This window comes from Mustela lutreola, chromosome 8, assembly GCF_030435805.1.
Source record: "Mustela lutreola isolate mMusLut2 chromosome 8, mMusLut2.pri, whole genome shotgun sequence".
In the NCBI taxonomy this organism is placed as follows: domain Eukaryota; kingdom Metazoa; phylum Chordata; class Mammalia; order Carnivora; family Mustelidae; genus Mustela; species Mustela lutreola.
The window spans coordinates 33,544,803-33,565,456 of NC_081297.1; the positions used below are offsets into that span (position 1 = coordinate 33,544,803).

The 20,654-nt window shown below is 37.0% G+C and overlaps 1 protein-coding gene across 3 annotated transcripts in view; it reads right to left on the reverse strand.

The window, feature by feature from the left end:
• Positions 1 to 20,082, reverse strand: part of CUL2 (cullin 2) — a 101,664-nt gene extending 81,582 nt beyond the window's left edge. The window contains exon 1 of one of the 3 annotated variants that reach the window (XM_059184247.1): positions 19,913 to 20,082. The gene's annotated coding sequence lies outside the window, so the exon portion shown is untranslated. Of the gene's footprint in view, positions 1 to 19,379; positions 19,528 to 19,665; positions 19,855 to 19,912 lie in introns of those variants that run through there. The other 2 variants (XM_059184246.1, XM_059184248.1) reach the window with 2 other exon arrangements.
• Between the last annotated feature and the right edge of the window lie 572 nt (positions 20,083 to 20,654).

The following is a 20,654-nucleotide window of genomic DNA, read 5'->3' on the forward strand; positions in this document are numbered from 1 at the left end:
AGTAAATTAAATAATTACAAAAGTAATTTACATAAAAAGAGTTATCATTTGACCCAGAAATTCCACTCCCACATATATACCCAAGAGAAAACATGGTCACACAAAAACTTGTACACAAATGTCCACAGCAACATTATTCATAAAGGCCAAAAAGAAGAAATTAACTCAAATGTCTATCAACAGATAAATGGATAAATAAAGTATATCCACACAATGGATTATTATTCCACAATGTTAGAGAATGAAGTACTAATAGATGTTACAAATGGATGAACATAAAAACCAGACTTAGTGAATGAAGTTGCTCAAAAAAAAAAGAGGTCATCTGAATGCATTCTATGCTGTATATATTATATATTCAAGCATTATTCAATCTACAAGTCAGCAAAATCCAGACTGTAGGAAACTACTGGATAATCAGATTTCATCAATAAATATGCACACATGTAAGAAAGAAAAGAAATGAAGAGAGGGAAAGAGATATAGAGGAGGAATTTAAATCAGACTAAAAAGCACATTAATCAATTAACAATATGAATGAACTTGTTTGGATGCAGACGATCTTTTGTATTAAATTATGACACCCCTGGACACTTGGGACAATGATGGGGTATTTGATAACCTTAAATAAGTAATTTTTAACTTTTTATAATGATAATTATAAAATGAGGTTTTTTAAATTGAGAGTCCTGTCTATTAGGTCATATTCCAAAATATTTATGAATATAATGAAATGCTATCTGAGATAGGCTTCAAAATTAACAGCTTGTGGGACACTTGGGTGGCTTGCCTGATTGAGCATTTGCCTTCAGCTCATGTCATGATCCCAGGGTCCTGGGATGGAGTTCCACATCAGGATACTTGCTCAAAGGGGGAGTCTGCTTCTTCCTCTGCCTGCCACTTGCCCTGCTTATGCAGGTACCTTCTGACAAGAAATAAAATCTTTAAACAAACAAAAAAAAATTTTAAATAAAAAATTAAAAAATTAACAGCTTGGTTATGAATATTTAGGATGAGTGACAAGTACAAGCAAGTTTATTATACTATTCATTTTTCTGTATATATTTGCAATTTTCCAAAGGAATGGGATAAAAATCCTTCTCCTCCTCATCATAAACATGGGTTGAGGGGAGTACATAAAAGAATTAAGAAAACTCAGTTTCTGAGAGATACTAATCTAAGAGATCCAACATGCAATCAATATGCATCCTAAGAAAATCAGCACAAGCGGCGCCTGGGTGGCTTAGTGGCTTAGTGCCTTCAGCTCAGGTCATGATCCCAGGGTCCTGGGATCGAGCCCCACATCGGGCTCTCTGCTCAGCGGGGAGGGAGCCTGCTTCCACCGTCTCTCTCTCTGTCTGCCTCTCTGCCCACTTGTGGTCTCTCTCTGTCAAATAAATAAATAAAAATCCTGTACTAAAAAATCAATTAAATAACTAAATAAATAACAGGCGCCTCTTTTTGCCATATTAAAACATTGAGGAAAAAGAAAAGATTCCAAAAGTTTCAAGAAAAGAAGAACAGGTTACAGCAAACCCTAAGTTGGAAATCTTTAGATTTATCAAGAGCAACACTGGAAGGTGGAAGGTAATATAAAGCTATGCCTTCAAAATTCTCAAGGAAACCGACTAACCACCTAGAATTCTCTATTAAGAGTGATATCAATTTACTTCCCATGCAGCCTTTTTAAACAGGGAAATAGAAGATATATTCTATCAGGAGGGAATGAAACAAATTAAGAAAGACTTGGGATCCCAGAAACAGAAGGATCTAACAAAGGAGAAATAGGAATTTTTCAGAATAGCTACTATACAGAGCTAAAAACAATTTGTCCAGAAAGACACTTAAGAATAAAGGGCTGCAGGAGAGTTGCCCCAAGAAAAGGGGAAGGAGGAACTAATAGATTGTCTCCGGTGGCAATCAACTTTTCTTGTAAAGGAGTAGATAATATATACTTTAGGCTTTGAAAGCCATTCAGCCTCTGTTACAACTAACTCAATTCTGCCATTGGAACACAAGAGCAGCCACAGACAATAGCAAATGAATGAGCATGGTTGTGTTCCAATAAAACTTTACTTACAAAAACAGGGAGAGGAAAGGATTTGGCCCCTGGGCCATATTTTGCCTGGACTCCTTCCTTTCTCACCCCTCCTCTCATTGCATAACATATTTGGACACTGCAAGGAATTAGCAGCTCTGGTGGAGAATCAGGGGATAACTTAGGTAGATTAAATTAAAAACTAAGAAAAGTTTAAGAAAATATTTCCTAGTTATAACACAAAAAGCCTGAATCATAAAAGAAAAAACTGGACTTCCTCAAAATTAACATCTGGTCTTGGAATAATGCTGGCAAGAAAATGGTAAATATATAATAAATATATATAAACCTAGTTATAAAGGGTAGAAAACAAAAGTAGTAAAAATAACTATAAATATAATAATTAGTTAAGCAATACACAAAAGGATGTAAAACATGACTTCAAAAATATAAAATGTGAGGGAGAGTAAAAATATAAAGCTTTTTAGAATGCACTCAACCTTAAGCTGTTATCAACTTAAACAGTTACAAATACAGTTGTTATATGTAAGCCTCATGGTAACCACAAAGCAAAAAAAAGATACACAAATGGTAAAGATACACAAAGATAAAGAAAAAGGAATTTAAGTGCACCAGTAAATAAATTCTCAAGCCACAAATGGAGAGAGCAAGGAAAGAAAGGAACAAAGAGGAGCTGCGAACAGCCAGAATAACAATTTACCAAAAAAAAGGCAGTTAAATGTATACCTATCAACGTAAATGGACACAACTCTCCAACCAAAAGACAAAGAGTGACAAAATGGATTTAAAAACAAAACCCATCTATATGCTACCTTCAAGAGTCTCACTTCAGATTTAAGGATATACACAAACTGACGGTGAAGGGATGGAAGGTACTCCTTGCAAATGGAAACAGAAAGAAAGCTAGGATAGTTAAATTTAGAAAAAAATCAATAAGCAAATATCAACCTTAAACATGTTGGGCCAGGTGGACTTAATAGTTATATACGTAACATTCCACCCAAACACAACAGAACCCATTCTTCTGAAGTGCACATGGAACATTCTCCAGGACAGATCATATAGTAGGCCAAAAAATAAATCTTAATAAATTTAAGAAGACTGAAATCCTATCAAGCATTATTTCTGACCACAATGGCATAAAACTAGAGATCAATAACAGGAAGAAAACTGGAAAATTCACAAATTTAACAACATACTATTGAACAACCAGAGTCAAAGAAGAAATCAAAAGAGAAATAAAAAGAGACTGAAAAGTATGGAAAACAGAACATACAACAAACCAGAACTTGTGGGATACAGCAAAAGCAATTCTAAGATGGAAGTCTGCAACAAATGCCTACCCCAAGAGACAAGAAAAATCTCAAACACTAGCTTCACACCTCAAGGAACTAAGAAAAAAAGAGCAAAGGAAGCCCAAAGTTAGTGGAAGAAAGGGAACAGCAAAAATCAGAGTGGAAAAAAGTGAAATAAAGACTAAAAGGATAATAGAAAAGATCAATGAAACTAAGACCTGATTCTTGGAAAAAATAAACTAAAGTGACAAATCTTTAGCTAGATTCACCAAGAAGAAAAAAAGAACTCAAAATCAGAAATGAAAGAGAAGACATTACAACTGATACCATGGACACACAAAGGATTTTAAAGAAATGATTATGAATAAATAACATATAAACAAATTTAACATATAAAAAAATGGATAAATTCCTAGAAACATAAAACTTACCCAAACTGCATTATGAGGAAATAGAAAATTTAACCAGACTGATTACTAGTTAAGAGGTAGCACGAGTAATCAAAAACCTCCCAGCAAACAAATGTCCAGGACCAAACAGCTTCACTGGTGAATTCTACTAAACATTCAAATAATGAATACCAATTGTTCTCAAACTCTTTCAAAAAACAAAAGAGGAAGGAAACCTTCCAAACTCATTTTATATGACCATTATTATTCTGATACCAAAATGAGACAAGGATGCCACAAGAAGAGAAAATTATAACTGATATCCCTGATGAACATAGATGCAAAAATCCTCAACAGAATATTAGCAAGCCAAATTCAACAATACAAAAGGATCATACAGCAAGATCAAGTGAAATTTATTCAACATCCTCAACTCAGTGTGATAAACCACATTAACAAAATCAAAGATAAATATTATATGATCATCAAAATAGATGCAGAAAAAGCATGACAAAATTTAACATCCATTTATGATAAAAAAAAACTCTCAACAAAGTGGCTTAAAGGGAATGTACCTCAGCACAATAAAAGCCATATACTAAAAGCCTATGGCTAACATTGTAACCAATAGTGAAAAGCTAAAAGCTTTAAGACAAGGATATCTACTCTTATTACTTTTATTCAACATACTATTGAAAATTTGAGCTACAGCAATTAAGCAAGAAAAATAAGTAAAAAGCAACCAAATTAGAAAAGAAGAAAAACTGTCAGTATTTGCAGGTAACAATATTATATGCAGAAAATCCTAAAGGCTCCACCAAAAACCTATTTGAAGGAATAAACTAATTCAGTAGTGTTGTAGGACACAAAATCAGTATACAAAAATCTGTTGTATTTCTATACACTAATAACTAACTACCAGAAATCGAAATTAAGAAAACAATCCCATTTACAACTGAATTAAAAAGAACACCTAGGAATAAGGGTGACTGGGTGGTTCAGTCCTTAAGTGTCTGCCTTCAGATAGGATCATGATCCCAGGGTCCTGGGATGGAGCCCTGCAACAGGGTGCTGGGATGGAGACCTGCAACAGGCTCCCTGCTTAGTGGGAAGCCTGCTTTTTCCTCTCCCACTTCCCCCTGCTTGTATTCCCTCTCTCTCCATCGCTCTCAGTCAAATTAAAAAAAAAAAAAAAAATTAAAAAAAAAAAAACAAAAATCCAAACCTAGAAATAAATAACCACAAAGTTGGGAGAACCTGTACTTTAAGACAGTGATTGAAGAAAACACAAATGAAAAGATATTCCGTGCTAAAGATATTCTGTGTTGGGCACCTGGGTGGCTTAGTCATTAAGCATCTGCCTTTGGCCTGGGTCATGATCCCAGCGTCCCTGGATCCAGCCCCGCATAGCCCCGCATGGCACCGCACCATGCCCCCTGCTCAGCGGGAAGCCTGCTCTTCCCTCCCACTCCCCTTACTAACCTCTCACACTGTGTCTCTCTCTGTCAAATAAATAAAATCTTAAAAAAATAAAAAATTGTATTAAAATGTCCATACTACCTAACGCACTCTACTGAGTTGATGTAATCCCTATCAAAATTCCAACAGCATTTATTTTCCTACAGAAATAGGAAAAACAGGGGCGCCTGGGTGGCTCAGTGGGTTAAGCCGCTGCCTTCGGCTCAGGTCATGATCTCAGGGTCCTGGGATCGAGTCCCGCATTGGACTCTGCTCAGCAGGGAGCCTGCTTCCTCCTCTCTCTCTCTCTGCCTGCCTCTCTGCCTATTTGTGATCTCTCTCTGTCAAATAAATAAATAAAATCTTTTAAAAAAAAAAGAAATAGGAAAAACAATGCTAAAATCTGTATGGAACAAAATAACACAAACTCATAGATACAGAAAAAGACTGGGGGCTACTAGAAATGGGGAGTAAAGAGTGACCAAATGAGTGACAGGGGTCAAAACGTACAACCTTCCAGTTACAATATAAATAAGTCCTGGGGATGTGATGTGTAGCATGAGGACCACAGTTAATAATACTAAATGTTATGTATTTGAAAGTTGCTAAGAGAGTAAATCTTAAAGTTCTCATCACAAGAAAACAAATTTTTCTGATTACATAACAGATGTTAACTATACATACTGTGATAGTCACTTGGCACTATGGTGTATGATATAGGACATTGATATAGGACAGATACACAATACACACACAGAGGATTACTACCCAGAACTCTCAAAGAACTCTATCAAGAATGCTCAAAGCTCACTAATAATAAAACACGCAATCCAAATAAAAAGCCGAAAGGCCCAAAGAGTTGAGAAATACTGATAGCAAATGAGTACATAAAAGATGTTCAACTGGGGCGCCTGGGTGCCTCGGTGGGTTAAGCCGCTGCCTTCGGCTCAGGTGATGATCTCAGGGTCCTGGGATCGAGCCCCACATCGGGCTCTCTGCTCAGCAGGGAGCCTGCTTCCCTTCCTCTCTCTCTGCCTGCCCTCTCTGACTACTTGTGATCTCTCTCTCTCAAATAAATAAATAAAATCTTTAAAAAAAAAAAAAAAGATGTTAAACTTCATTAGTCATTAGAAAAATGCATATTAAAACTTCAACAAGATACCACTACACACCTATTGGAATGGATCAAAAATCCGACAGAATCAAATGCTGATGAGGACGTGGAGCAACAAAAACTCTCATTTGTGCAAATGGAAATTTAAAATAAAATAATGACTTAGGCAGTTTCTTTTAAATATACACCTTTCGTTTAACCAGTAATCCCCTTTCTGAGTATTTATACATTAGAAATAAAGATACAGATTTACAAAAAAAAAAAAAAAAAAAAACTAAACACAAATTTTTATAGCACCTTAGTAACTGCGCAAAACTGTAAACAACCCAACTGCCCATCAACTGGTGAATGGTACCTCCACGCTGTGATGTACTATTCACCAATAAAATGGTATAAATTACTTTTATATGGACAATAGATGATTCTCAAAAGCTTTAGCTAAGTGAAAGGAGGATTCATTTGACTAAATATATTTGCTTCAATTTACATTACATTCTGGGAAAGGCAAAAACACATGGACATACATCAGATCACCGATTGTCAGAGGCTCAGGAAAGACTATGGAAGAGCAACAGAAAACTTCTGGGGTGATATTAATTGTGGTGGTACTTACAGGACCATAAAAATTTGTCAAAATTCAAAGAACACACACAAAAAATTCAAAGAACATTTTTCCATGTCTGTTATTCTTCCATAAACCCAAACCCTCAAACTCAAGATGTTCATCCTTCCGCAGTATCCCACATCTCAGCAAATATCAACATCCAGAGTTCCTCAAGCCAGAAATTTTATTCTTTCTTGATATCTGACTCTCCTCTACAAATCAATCCAATCAATAAGTCCTGTCTTTATCTTCTAGCCAATTCTTGAATTCACTGACATCACCCTAATCCAACCCACCACCTCTTACCTGATCACTGCCATAGCTTCCTAAGTGACTGCCTGTATCCTCCTTTGACCCCTTGATACATGTCACATACCACGACCAATGTAAACTTTCCAAAACACAAATCTGATTATTTCATACACTCGGCTTAAAATCCTTCAAAGACTCTAACTTACAATCTTTAGCAGGTATCTTATATTTTATTGTTTAATAAAAAAAAATTCTCTAATTTATCACTCTGACATCTTTCCCATAAAAGTTGGTAAATATTTTAATAATATTCTGGTGACAAAGATTTTAAAACAAGTTATCAGTTTTAAGAGAAAAGCTAAGTAGCCTACGGTAAAGATGAGAATAAAAAAGTAATCAGGAAAATCAAACTGTTAATCTATTTAGATTTCCAATAGAAATGTTCTAAAATCTTGGGGCACCTGGGTGGCTCAGTCAGTTAAGTGTCTGCCTTCGGCTTGGGTCATGATCCCAGGATCCTGGGATGGAGCCCCGCATCGGGCTCCCTGCTCAGCGGAGAGCCTGCTTCTCCCTCTCCCGGCCTCTGTGCCTACTTGTGCTCACTCTCCATCTCTCTGTCAGATAAATAAAATCTTTTTTTTTTTAAAGATTTTTATTTATTTATTTGACAGACAGAGATCACAAGTAGGCAGAGAGGCAGGCAGAGAGAGAGGAGGAAGCAGGCTCTCCGCTGAGCAGAGAGCCCGATGCGGGACTCGATCCCAGGACCCTGGGATCACGACCTGAGCCGAAGGCAGAGGCTTTAACCCACTGAGCCACCCAGGCGTCCCAGATAAATAAAATCTTAAAAGTAAAAACAATGTTCTAAAATCTCTTTTAAGTTTTTCTCCTCACTACACGTACCTCATTCCTCAGAACACTAAAAGCTGACCTGTCACTTAACTTTCCAGTGAGTTTTAGGTTTCTGAGGCTGAAAGAGAGCTCCAAAAGAACATGTTACTACCAGAAGTACGATGTGTTAACACAGCCTGACGAAACTGTTTTAAAAACAAATTTACAAATAATAGCAGAAATAAAAAACATAACTTTGCCAAGATGGGTGGATCTTAATTTGAAGCAATATTGTTCTTCATTTGGATATTTTTCTTTCTTTTTTTTTTTTTTTTTAAAGATTTTACTTATTTATTTGATGAGAGAGAGCACAAGTAGACAGAGCGTCAGGCAGAGGAAGAGAGAGAAGTAAGCTCCCCACTGAGCAGAAAGCCTGATGTGGGGCTTGATGCCAAGACTCTGGGATCATGACCTGAGCCAAACAGACACTTAACCAAGCCACTCAGGCACCCATGAACATTTTTCATATAAAGAACTGATTTGGATAATTACATTTCAGCAGATAAAGCAGTAAAAGATTCTCAAAACTTTCCATTTTAGGTAGAGAACTGATATACACAATTGGATAAATATTTTACCTGAAGTATAAACTATTTTAGTAAAACATATAACCATGTTTAACATGTTGATGAAAGTGACTACACTTTAATTACTGATAAATGCTTTAGTATGCCACAGTTCAGTTGACTTCCAAAAGTATGATTTACGAACAATGTAAAAGGCTAGAAACTTAATATTGTGATTCTTTTTTAAAGATATATTTGAGAGAGAGTCCACATGTGCATGCACACATACATGGTGGGAAAGGGGCAAGGGAGAGGTAGAGAGTCTCAAGCAGACTCTGCACTGAGAGTAGAGCTCCATGCAGGACTCCAGCTCACCATCTTCAGATCATGACCTGAATGAAAAGCAACAGTTGATGCTTAACCAACTAAGTCACGAAGGCACTCTGTAACTCTCTTTTCAGCAAAAAAAAAAAAAAAAAAAAAGAGATAGAGAGAGAAAAACAAAACTACCAAATAATGACTTTTTACTTCAGTATTAATTACTACTGCCAAAAATTTGGCCAGTCCAAAAATTACAATACTGGGACCTCAATTAATTTCAGGTACTCAATATACCATAATTAGCTTTTCAAATGATATTTAGTGGGCTTAGAGCAGGTTATATTCTAATTAATATCATTATAATTAATATAATTTGAAAGCAAATACTTGAGGCCCCATACAGGACATTATTAACTTGCAGTATTTTTCATTTGCATAGAAAATGCTACCTCTACTACACACTGACTAAAAATGCTTCTGTCGTTTCATATTAAAATAAGCTCCGGGGCTCCATGAGGCTGCCTGGGTGGCTCAGGGGGTTAGCCTCTGCCTTCAGCCCAGGTCATGATCTCAGGGTCCTGGGATTGAGTCTCGCATCGCGCGCTCTGCTAGGTAGGGACCCTGCTTCCTCTTCCCTCTCTCTCTGCTCACCTCTCTGCCTACTTGTGATCTCTCTCTCTGTCAAATAAATAAAATCTTAAAAAAAAAAAAAAAAAGCTCCAAGGTTGCATCTAAACAATTTCATCTTACTGTATTCAAATGAGTGAGCCAATAGAGTCAAAAGATATCTTTGTTATCTGATGAGGCATGGGGTACAATGCTTTTTGTTGCAACAAGATTTGATCCATGGAGCTATTAGTACTCCACAAATATCATTTCCATCATCTGTTTAAAAAAAAAAAAGACAAGACAGAAGTAGGGGAAAAAGAGTAAAGAGAAATACAGTAGACTTTCATCAACCTCAGTTGGCAAAAAGTATATTGCAGGAAGAAAACCCTTAAGTCTCAAAGAAAAAGAAGGATAATGGGGAGTAAGTAATGTATTTATACTACAATATGTAAGTTGTAGAAGGCAAATGCTTCCAAAATAAACCCATCTGACCAGAATTAAAGTCCATTTTCTCTTCAAACTTGAGATTCTCTCCCAAGTCTCTACAGACTGTACTTCTCAAGTTTTCACACTGCTCTCATTAGTATGCAGTTTAATGTCCCTTTTACTTGCTTTCTCTTTTTTTCTTAATATTTAGGCAAAGAATTTAAGACACCAACCAGCCTTTAAAAAAGAAAAGAAAAGAAAACCATTCTCATATACCTATCTCAAATAAGTTATAAAACTTAAGTTTGTCTAATTCCCTCAAAGGCAGGAAAGCTCACACACTGCCATGCATGCTAGACAAAGCTGTGACCAACAAGCCTTTTCACAAATAATTACATGATCCAGGGCACAATTTTTCCTAGGCCTGATCTTCTACCCAAACATTAAAAAGGGTTACCCTAATCATTCTGTCTTTGCACTACCCAAAGAATTGCAGTATTTGTTATCCTATTCTTTGAGAGCTAAATTAAATCACATATATTTAAAAATCTTGGATTTAAATCTTTTCTCACAAATATAGGCTAAGATGTTAAGATTAATAGTAATTTGCTTTTCTGAGTTGTTTGTTATGGGTTACATAGTTTTTATGGATGATGGAATCACATACTAATCAGCTTCTACTGGTTTATTATTGGCTGTAATAAAATTCAGATTCCTTGCTTCTCTTCCAATTCCTACCAACTTTATCACTATTTCTCAACTGGTCCTTTTTTCCATTCAAATTAATATACCTGGGAGCTGCTATATATTAATTCCCACTTAAATCCTGACAAAGCTCTAGAAGACACAGACATGAGAGAATAAGAAAAGGGGATATGGCTACAGTGGGTATACAACAACTTTGCTGACTACCTCCTGTTTAAAATTTCAAAAACAGCATGGACAACACAACCTCTTACAATCCCATTCTTTCACTTAAGTGTCCATTAAGGTAAAGAATAAAGGCAATCCCTCTCCCACTGCCCCTCCCCCTGCTCATGCTTGCACGCGCACTCTCTCTCTCTCTCAAATAAATAAATATTTAAAAAAAAATAAAGACAATCCAACACACAAGTTATAAAAAAGAAATAAAAATGATACCAATTCTCCTACAGGAGAGACCTGAAACAGGATGTACTTTGCCCATGACTTATAATCATCATAACAGCATCTAACTACAGAGTTGTTAATAATAATAATAGCAAATTTTTATTGGCTTGCATATATTCCAGAAACCATGCTAAACACATTTTATACATTATCTCATCAATTCCATAGAATAACTCTAAAATGACTATTTTAAAGATAATAATGTTTTAAAGATGAAGAGACAGAGATTTAGAAAATTTGGGTAAAATACATACATAACTGTTAACTAGCAACCCTTGAATCTGAATCCAGATCCATCTGGCTTTAAGATGAAGCTCTTACCCCTGTTCTCTACTGCATTTATTATTTGCCATTGTAAAAACTAGAGTTGGCTCAGAGGAAGTGGATGAGATGACAGTTCAGCCTTCTAGAAGCAGACAAGTCCCACCTAAAAGGCTGAATATCTTAAGATGGTGGAGGAAGTTTCTGCCAGATGTCAAAACATTAAGAAAGAGGGGCACCTGGGTGGCTCAGTCAGTAGAGCATGTGACTCTTGATCTCAGAGTGAACTCATGATCTCAGGTTGAGAGTTTAAGCCCCACATTGGGAATAGAGTTTACTTAAAAAACAAAACAAAACAAACACGCCATCCATGAGAAAGAAAGAGAGGAAAGAAGGAAGGAAAACACTGGTCTCAAAAATGAAAAAGTGTGAATCAAGAAACTAGTATGCTAAACTGGCTCTGTCAATGACAGTGTGATCCCAGGCTAGTTGCTATTTCATTTTCTCCATCTGCACAACATAAAAAGGCAATGTTTATAAATACTTTCCAAGTTTGCTGGGTAATGCTAAGTTTAGGTAGTATTATTCTCTACCATTTTCTGTAATTTAAGTTTTCCATCCATGTTTTTGACTCTAATGAAGACCAAAACTGTACCATTACTGAAATCTTTATGCCTTTACTCTTTCTCATACTTTATTCCCATATATCAATTAAACAGGCTTTCTTTCATTCCATTTTTCTTATAAGCAGTTCATTTTAATGTTTACCTATTTCAGATAGGGAAAAATGCAATTCCTTTCATCATAATGCCACACCATTTCCTTAATCCTTGATTACCTTCTTTATAACTAGTTTTTAGCCCTCTAAAATTTAACTTCCAAACTAGCCAAAGTTTGGGCATATCTAAGTGCCAACATAAAGCCATCTATTGATAATCCACACAAAATACTCTGTCCTTACTTACATGCAAACCTTAACTCAAAATGGAAGAAAGGCCTATACTTAAGATCTAAACATATAAAAATAGAAAATTCACAGAAGAAAACACAGCAGGAAAGCTTTGGCATCGGATTTGGGAATGATTTCTTGGATATGATACCAAAAACACAAACAAAAGAAAACACAGATAATTGGTCTTCATCAAAATTTAACTTTCATGCATCAGAGGACACTATCAAGAGTGAGAAAATCCACAGAATGAGAGAAAACATTTACATTTTTTTAATATGTATAAATATCCTATATAAAGAATACCTTAACAACAATAACAAATTTTGAAATGGGCAAAGATCCTGAATAGACACCCCCCCAAAGATACACAAATAGCCAACTAGCACATAAAAAGATCTTTAACGTCACAAGTCATTAGCGAAATGTAAATCCAAAATACAATGAGATGCCACTTCACACCTAGTAAGATGTCTATTATCACAGCACTCAAACAAGCCAAAAATGGAAAGTAACTAATGTTGGTGAGGATGTGGAGAAATTGGAATCCTCGTGTAATGCTGGTAGGAAATGTAAAATGGTGCAGCCACCATAGAAAACATTTCAGTATGCTCTCAAAAAACCAACTACAGAATTACCATATGAGAGCACCAATCGCTCTTCCAGGTATTTACCCAAAGGAAACGAAAAGCAGGGAATGGGAAAGATACTTCTGTTACAACATTCGCGGCAGCATTATTCACAATAGTCAAAGGTGGACAGGACTCAAATGCCCATTAACAGACGAATGGATAAGCAAAATGCAATACACATAAAAGGAATACTAATAATTCATAATAAAGGAGTAAATTCTGATACAAGGTACAGCATGGATAAACCCCAAAAACAGTATGTCAAATAAGATAAACCAAACAAAAAAGAACAAATATAATATGATCTTCCTTTTATATGGTAACAAAGGAGACAAATTCATAAAGACAAAAAGTAGACAACAGATTACTAGGTGCTGGCAGGAGAGACAATGGTGAGTTATTGCTCAATGGTTGCAGTTTCTATTTGGGATAATAAAAAAGTTTTGGAAACAGATAGTGGTGATCATTGTGAAGACACTGTAAGTAAAATTACTGCTAGTGAACTGTACACTTAAAAATGGTTAAAATGGGAAATTTTCTTATGTACATCTTACCACAATTAAAAAAATAAATAAATACAAAAAAAGGTACTGTCCTGGGGCCCCTGGGTGGCTCAGTGGGTTAAGCCTCTGCCTTTGGGCTTTCTGCTCAGCGGGGAGCCTGCTTCCCCCACTCTCTCTGGCTGCCTCTCTGCCTACTTGGGATCTCTCTCTCTGTCAAATAAAGAAATAAAATCTTAAAAAAAAAAAAAAAAAGGTACTGTCCTTCTCAGTGTTTAAAATCCAGATCATACGGACAACAAAGTTCTGATGCAAAAGAAATATCTAAATCTCAGTGCAAAGTGATTTCTAAAAATTTTTTAAATGTAATTAAACAATACTTAGAACTACAAAGATAAAATATGATTAATTTTGGTTTATACAGACTTTTACCAAATAAAAGAAGTATTCTGAAAGCTAGCTTAGCATGTTTTTTAAGGTTCAGGACTATTTGGGGATCTTCCTGAACATCACTATAATTCATTATTCTAGTAACTTCATACCAAAGTATGCTCTATTTCTCAATGTCAGAAAATAGTAATTATAAACAAAAGGGGACAGCTAGCATAAACTCTATAGTGTTTGGAATCAGAGTTATCGGTATGAACTCATAGTTTTTAACAAATGCACACATGGATTAAAAAGATACACAAATAAACATGGATGTTTGTGTATGTGTGAGTTAATGTGTATATATACACATATATTTCTAGCTCTGTCTGCTAAGAAGGCCTAATAGGGAGCAATGACACCTCAGTAGCAATATATGCACACATCACATCCAGATCTTGGTTTCTAAATATCATCTCCAATAGCAAGAACCAGAGCTCCTAGGATTAATGACTGATTCTAGGTCTCAGCAGAAAAATGGAAGATAAACCTAGAAAATGTTATCATGTCAGAAAAAAAAAAAAAAAAAAAAAAAAAAAAAGCTTTCCTAAAGAAAGGGGGCACAGTGAAAAAACAAAGAGTCAATCTGAAGACCATACCTGGAACCATCTGACAACAAAATAATGACAGCATTAAATTATAAACCATAGAATAAAACAAGTATCCATGACTCAATACTAACATAAACAAATTACTAAATAAACAAGAAGGGGCAGGTCTTCCCTACAGAAAAATTTCAATTAATAAATGTAGAAGGAAATGAGAAAAACAAGATCACTATCAGGTGAACACCATTATAGTAATTGTTACAGGCAAGATCTACCAAAGAATACTGAAAACAAATGGGCAAAGGTTTGAGGAGAAAAGGGATAAACGCACAGTTTCAAAGAATCTCCCCAAGATTCCTTGTAATTACAAAGACAAAAATGGTGACTTTACAAGTAGAGAAATCTGACAGACATGGCATCCACCATATGAGAATTAACATCACCTCAAACAGGATATACTGACATCCTGCACTCAACATCAATAATGTTGAATGTAAGACTCAACATTACACTGCACATTACTTCTATAGCATTTTTGTCAAAAATGCAAAACTTCAATAAATCAGGAAAACATCAGACAAAACCAAACTGAGAGACATTCTACAAAATAAACAACCACACACTCATCACAAGTGTGAAGGTCATAGAAGAAAAAAAGACTATTATAGATAAGACTAAGGAGACACAATAACTAAATGCAATGTAAGATTTTGGACTGAATCCTGAAACAGAAAAAGGACATTATTGGAAAAACTAGTAAAATTCAAATAAGGTCTGTAGTTTAGTTAACAGTATTGTCTGAATGTTAATTTCCAGTTTTAATCACTGTACTCTGGTTGCATAAGTTATTAACATTAGGGAAAGCTGGGTGAAAAGTACCTGGGTGAAGGTACAGATTTCAAAATTTTTAAAAAAAATTGTTGAAGTATCCTATACATTTTCTCCCTCAAGTGAGTTAAAACAAAGTTGAGAAACTCAATAAGTATTTACATAGAGTAAGTAAATCCAACATTTCAATATATGAAAAGCAACCTATGTTGAAACAAGACTTTAGTCATTAAGAGATACTTATGTATTTATAGGTGCTAGAGATGCTATCTTCAAGAAACTTATAGCTGGTAAGAGAAACAAAAACAATAAATTGTCAACTTCGTTGATAAAAAAATTCTGACACACAATCAGGCTACAATCCAATGATTAAATAACAAGAGTAACATCATTTATGATATTAAAGTATATAAATGAAAATCATTTAGATAACTAAAATCTTCAAATAAAACATTAACACCTATACATTTACAGAATTTAAGTTAGCCTAACACTCACTACACATATTTCAAATGGTAGTCTTATAAGTAATTAGTGTCTAATGCTTCAAAAAGTACTATTAAATATTTTCCATTAAAGATTCTATTTCTTCAACCTAAAAAGCTAGTAGCTTACTTTAATCTCCAGCAAAAAAGAAAAAAAAAAAGAGAGAGAAGTAAGGATAACAAAAATGACCTCAAAAATCAAACTGAACGAAACAATTCTTAAATCAAGTACAATCTCAGGGGCGCCTGGGTGACTCAGTCAGCTAAGCACCTGCCTTTGACTCAGGTCATAATCCCAGGGTCCTGGGATCAAGCCCTGCATGAACAGGTCCCTGCTCAAAGGGGAGCCTGCTTCTCCCTCCCTCTCTGTGCTCTTTCTCTCTCAAGTAAATAAAGAAAATCTTTAAAAAAAAAACAATCTCAGAAAAAAACAGATATATTTATATACCAAGTGACTGGCTAATAAAGACAGCTAACTGAAAATAAAAATGTCAACGAACATATAAAGCATTATAATTATATATTCATTAAAAAATATTCCCTCTCTCCTCCTCTGGGTAGGTCAATCAACAGGGTTCAACTGCACCCCAAAAGTTATAGCAGATGCTAATGATCTTAACCCTACTCAGTCTCAAAACTTCTAAGGATCAAAAGACCTACACTGTTCTAGTCTCTCCAATAAGCCTTCCCAAACACAAAGTGGTAACAGAGGATGACTCTAAATATTCTTAAAGATAATAATACAAGGATTATGCTAACATCTGCAATATAATAGAAACATTACTGTTAAGATTCAAACCCAGGCAAAGAGCCAGATCACTCTGAACAGATACACTGATTAGCTGATTACTGAGCAAGGATTCAGTCACACATCTCAAGTATCAATAACTTGTTATAAATCTCTAACATTCTAAATTTCTGCCTGTTTTTCCTAAACATAACAACAACCAGTTAAAAGTCTTTATAATATTAAGATTCCAGGGCTGATCCTGTCATCAATTTTCTTGAATTTACTTGACAGTAGATACATGAAAACACTGCCTTCAATTATAATCAGACATTTTCCGATATATAAAGAGAACAGGCCGCTAAGAAAGGTGAAACACAAAAGAAACAGTGCAAACTTTTGTAAAAAGTCTCATAAAAAGTAACAGCTCTTTAAACAACACCACATCTGTAGGTCCAAAACTCAGCAGGGACCAACTGAGAAAATGCTGCAGTATTCCAGGGCTTTCTCCACTTCTCTCTATATTCTTTCCTTAGTTGGTCTCAACCTGTTTCATAACTTAAACACCATTTCATACTCTAAAAAAAATACAAGGAGTCAAGGCAGGTGAAGTATGCTACCATTTTGACAAAGTGGGGAGAATATATACATATTTTCTTTATATGTGCATAAAATATATCTTTGGAAAGGTATGTAAGAAATCATGAACCCTTTTTAGCACCACAAAAATTGGGTGTTACAGGATACAAGAAATAGGGGAGATTTTCACTCTGTACCTCATCAAACATTTTAAGTCTTGAATCATGTGAATGTAGTTTTTATTCAAAACATAAATAAACCAACAGATAAGTGCTGATGATGCCCGATCTCTTTTTTCTTTCCTCACCAGAATTTAAGTCCCATGAAGACAGAGATTTTATCTATGTTTTCACTACTACATTCCCACTGCCAGGTCCACTGCTGGTGCTTGAAAAACATTTGTTGAATGAATGACTTCTTAATCACTTCAGTAAACTCCAGATGGTATATCCAACTGCCTACTTCTTAACTCCACTTGAACATCTAACATGTCCTACTTAACATGTCTTATCTAACCTTTTCCCCATATAACATGCTTCCCTCACCACTTTCTCATCTCCATACCAGCATCACCACCCTCTAGCTGAAGTCCAAACACCAGGAATCACCCCTGTCCCAACCAACTACACTTTCATGCAAGCCTCAAGTTCAATCAATGCCGTTAGCTCCAAAATGAAGCTCAAAAATCTTTAACCTGATCTAACATGCTAGTCACTAAGCTACCATAGCCTTCTAACTGGTCTCTCTGCTTCTTTTCTCCTCTTATCCAGTCTTCCCTGCAGTCAGATTGTCAATCTGACCAGAGCAATTTCAGTTTCACAAAAATTCCAATAGCTTTTCCATGTACTTTAAGAATAAAATCCAAACTCCTCTGGACAAAAAGACCTCACCAGATCTGGCCCTTGGCTATAACCTAACTTCTTATCCCCCACTAGGGTCCACATGCACTGAGCTTCTTCAGTTTACTGACCCCAAGCTTGACAACACCTCTGAGAACTTCCCTGTGCTGTTCTCTCAGAAAGGAATACTCTCCCCTCAGACTTCAAAAGGCTAAACCCTTCTGACTTACTTGTCAGGTATTAGGTCAAAGCTCACCTCAGAGAGGTCTTTTTCCCAACCACAGCATCTGAAGTAGTCTTCTCTCAGTCACTACCACAACTTTCCATTTTATTTCCTTTATTGCACTTAATAATTCTCTGAAATTATTTTTATTCCTTATGTCTTATCAGTCTCTCCTCCCCCACCAGAACTGAAGCTCTAGAAGGACAGAAACTTCACCTGTCTGGCTTATTGTTGTATCCCTAATGCCCACAATAATACTTGATATATGAACCAGGTACTTAAATATTTAACTGATAGAGAAGGCAAACTGACTTTAAAGAAGGTCCACAATATTTAATTTAATAACAAACTGGTGAGGATAAAAGACATGGATAAACCATCTTAACTTCCATAAAATACCGAAAATCAACAGAGGCTGGAGAGTGAAATAAGATTATTTCAGATGCTTCTGAACATTCAAATACATAGAAAAGGTATTTTTCACACACTATGTGCATGCACACTGTGACACTGCTACAGGGAAACTAAATTATACACAGCATCTGAAAAGAAAAAAAGGGTAACTCAAAACACTGTGTACATCTGTAATTTCACCTCTGAGTCTTTCGGAAGGGTCTTTCAAACACCGTATTTGGGTAAGAGAGGCAAAGTATAATCAATCTGTCTGCCTTGGAAAGGAATCTGAGATTCTAAAGGATAGGGTATAGCCTTTTGAGTGTTTTAAATACCTATTAGGCAGTCAGTAGTCAATGAGAACAAAGTGATTATTTCCCATATTTTACTCTGAATGTACATTTGGGAAAGATGTAGTTCAAAGAATTTTATACTGTCAAGTCAAAGCTCCTACAGTGAATGTTAATATCTTCAAATCTTATCTATTCTAGTTACTAATCTAATTATGTTCAAAATGTAAACTTACACGGTACCACCAGTAAGTTTATTACTGGCAATAGTAATCCCTGAAGGAAAGGGAGATGATTTGACAATAACAGTGTGCAATTCACGGATGTTTTATTTACATGCACATATCGGTGGGGTTGAAGGGAATGGTCCAGACTCCCTAGTGTGTAAGTGCTCTGAGAAGTCTAAGGATCTTATTTCACTAGACCCTAAGTGTAGAGACAGGTCTGGAGTGCACGTAGGTTACTCCTCCCCATAGCTATCAATCTTCGCTGTCTGCGGAAACAAAAGTGAAAATACTCGTGGCAAGGATGTAAGAGACTGATGCCCCCACACACACCCCCAAACACAGAGTTGTGTATGCGTGTGAGCTCGTAAACAAGCAGAAGAGTACACGCACTCTCACCTTCCCTCCTTCGGAAGAAAATGGGGCCGAGGGAGGGGCGGCCAAGGCCGGGTAGGGGAGGCCCGGGATCCAGTCCAGGGGGTGCCGGGCTTACGGGTCAGCGCTCCGGGGAGCCGGGGTCACTTACGGGACACCATCTTCCCCCGCCGCCCCCCTTCCATCCCTCTCCCCTCCCCCCCTCTTCGCCCCCAACTCCTTTCCTCCGCCCCATCCCCGCCACCCATTAACCGGGAAGGGAAGTTTCCCGGAGCCTGCAGCCCGGCTCCCCGACCCTCAGCGGGGTTACCTTCTGCAGAAGCGGGACAAGGGACAGGGGATAAGGGGAGGGGGAGGCAGCCCGAAGGAGTGAAGGACGAAGCCCCCGGCGAGGAAGGTGGGCGGCGGCGGCGGCGGCTGTCAGCTCGCGTTCCCCTGCTCACAGCGCTGCCATTACTGTGCGCCGAGGCCGCCTCCCCGGCCGGCCGCCGCCACCGGCCCAGGAGACACGGGGGGTGGGGAGCGAAGCCTGGGGAGCCCGCGCGCCGGGCGCTCACCTGCCACAGCGGGAACACAGCAAAGCTCAAGGCCGCCGCCGCTCCCGGACGGGACAGGGGCGGCGGGGAGAGGGAAAAGGGGAGTAGGACGCGCTGGTTACGGGATCCGTAAAACAACCGGCCTCTGGACCCGGCTTTCCCCCCCCAACACACCCTTCGGGCTCCTTCTTCCGCTACCTCCAAATCCCCCCTCAGAAAGCAATGGTAGAGTCCGCGTTACGGCAAGCGCTGGGGCCCGATTTAGTGCAATTGCGAAGGGCCGCGGAAATCAGTATTCAAAGTGACTTCTTGCGGTATTCCCGGTTAAGGAGACAATCACGGTTCGCTGAGCCCAAGAGACTCAATACCTACCAAGTTTTGGCACTACTAGTAACCATATACCAGAAAGGTGTTTTCAACAAAAGCGCGTTCCCTTTGAGTTGTTTGAAATCCATGTGAATATTCTGAGATCTACAACCTCCTAGCCAACAAATTGTCAAAAATATGTTAGCAAAACTATGTTCCCCTCTGATATACATCTTTTCTAGTGGGTCTGTCTATAGATAAATACTGAGACATAACTATATTTTAAATAAAGGAACTTCTCTTCACAGTCTTCACCACTGAGTCCCCACCTCCCCAAAGCCACTACCACATCAGTCTAAAAGGTGTTAATTCCTTAATTTTAACAAGTAATGTTCAAAAAAATGTAGGTTCACCTATCTCCTCCTCATATACACAGAGCCACAGAGAACAAAAGCCT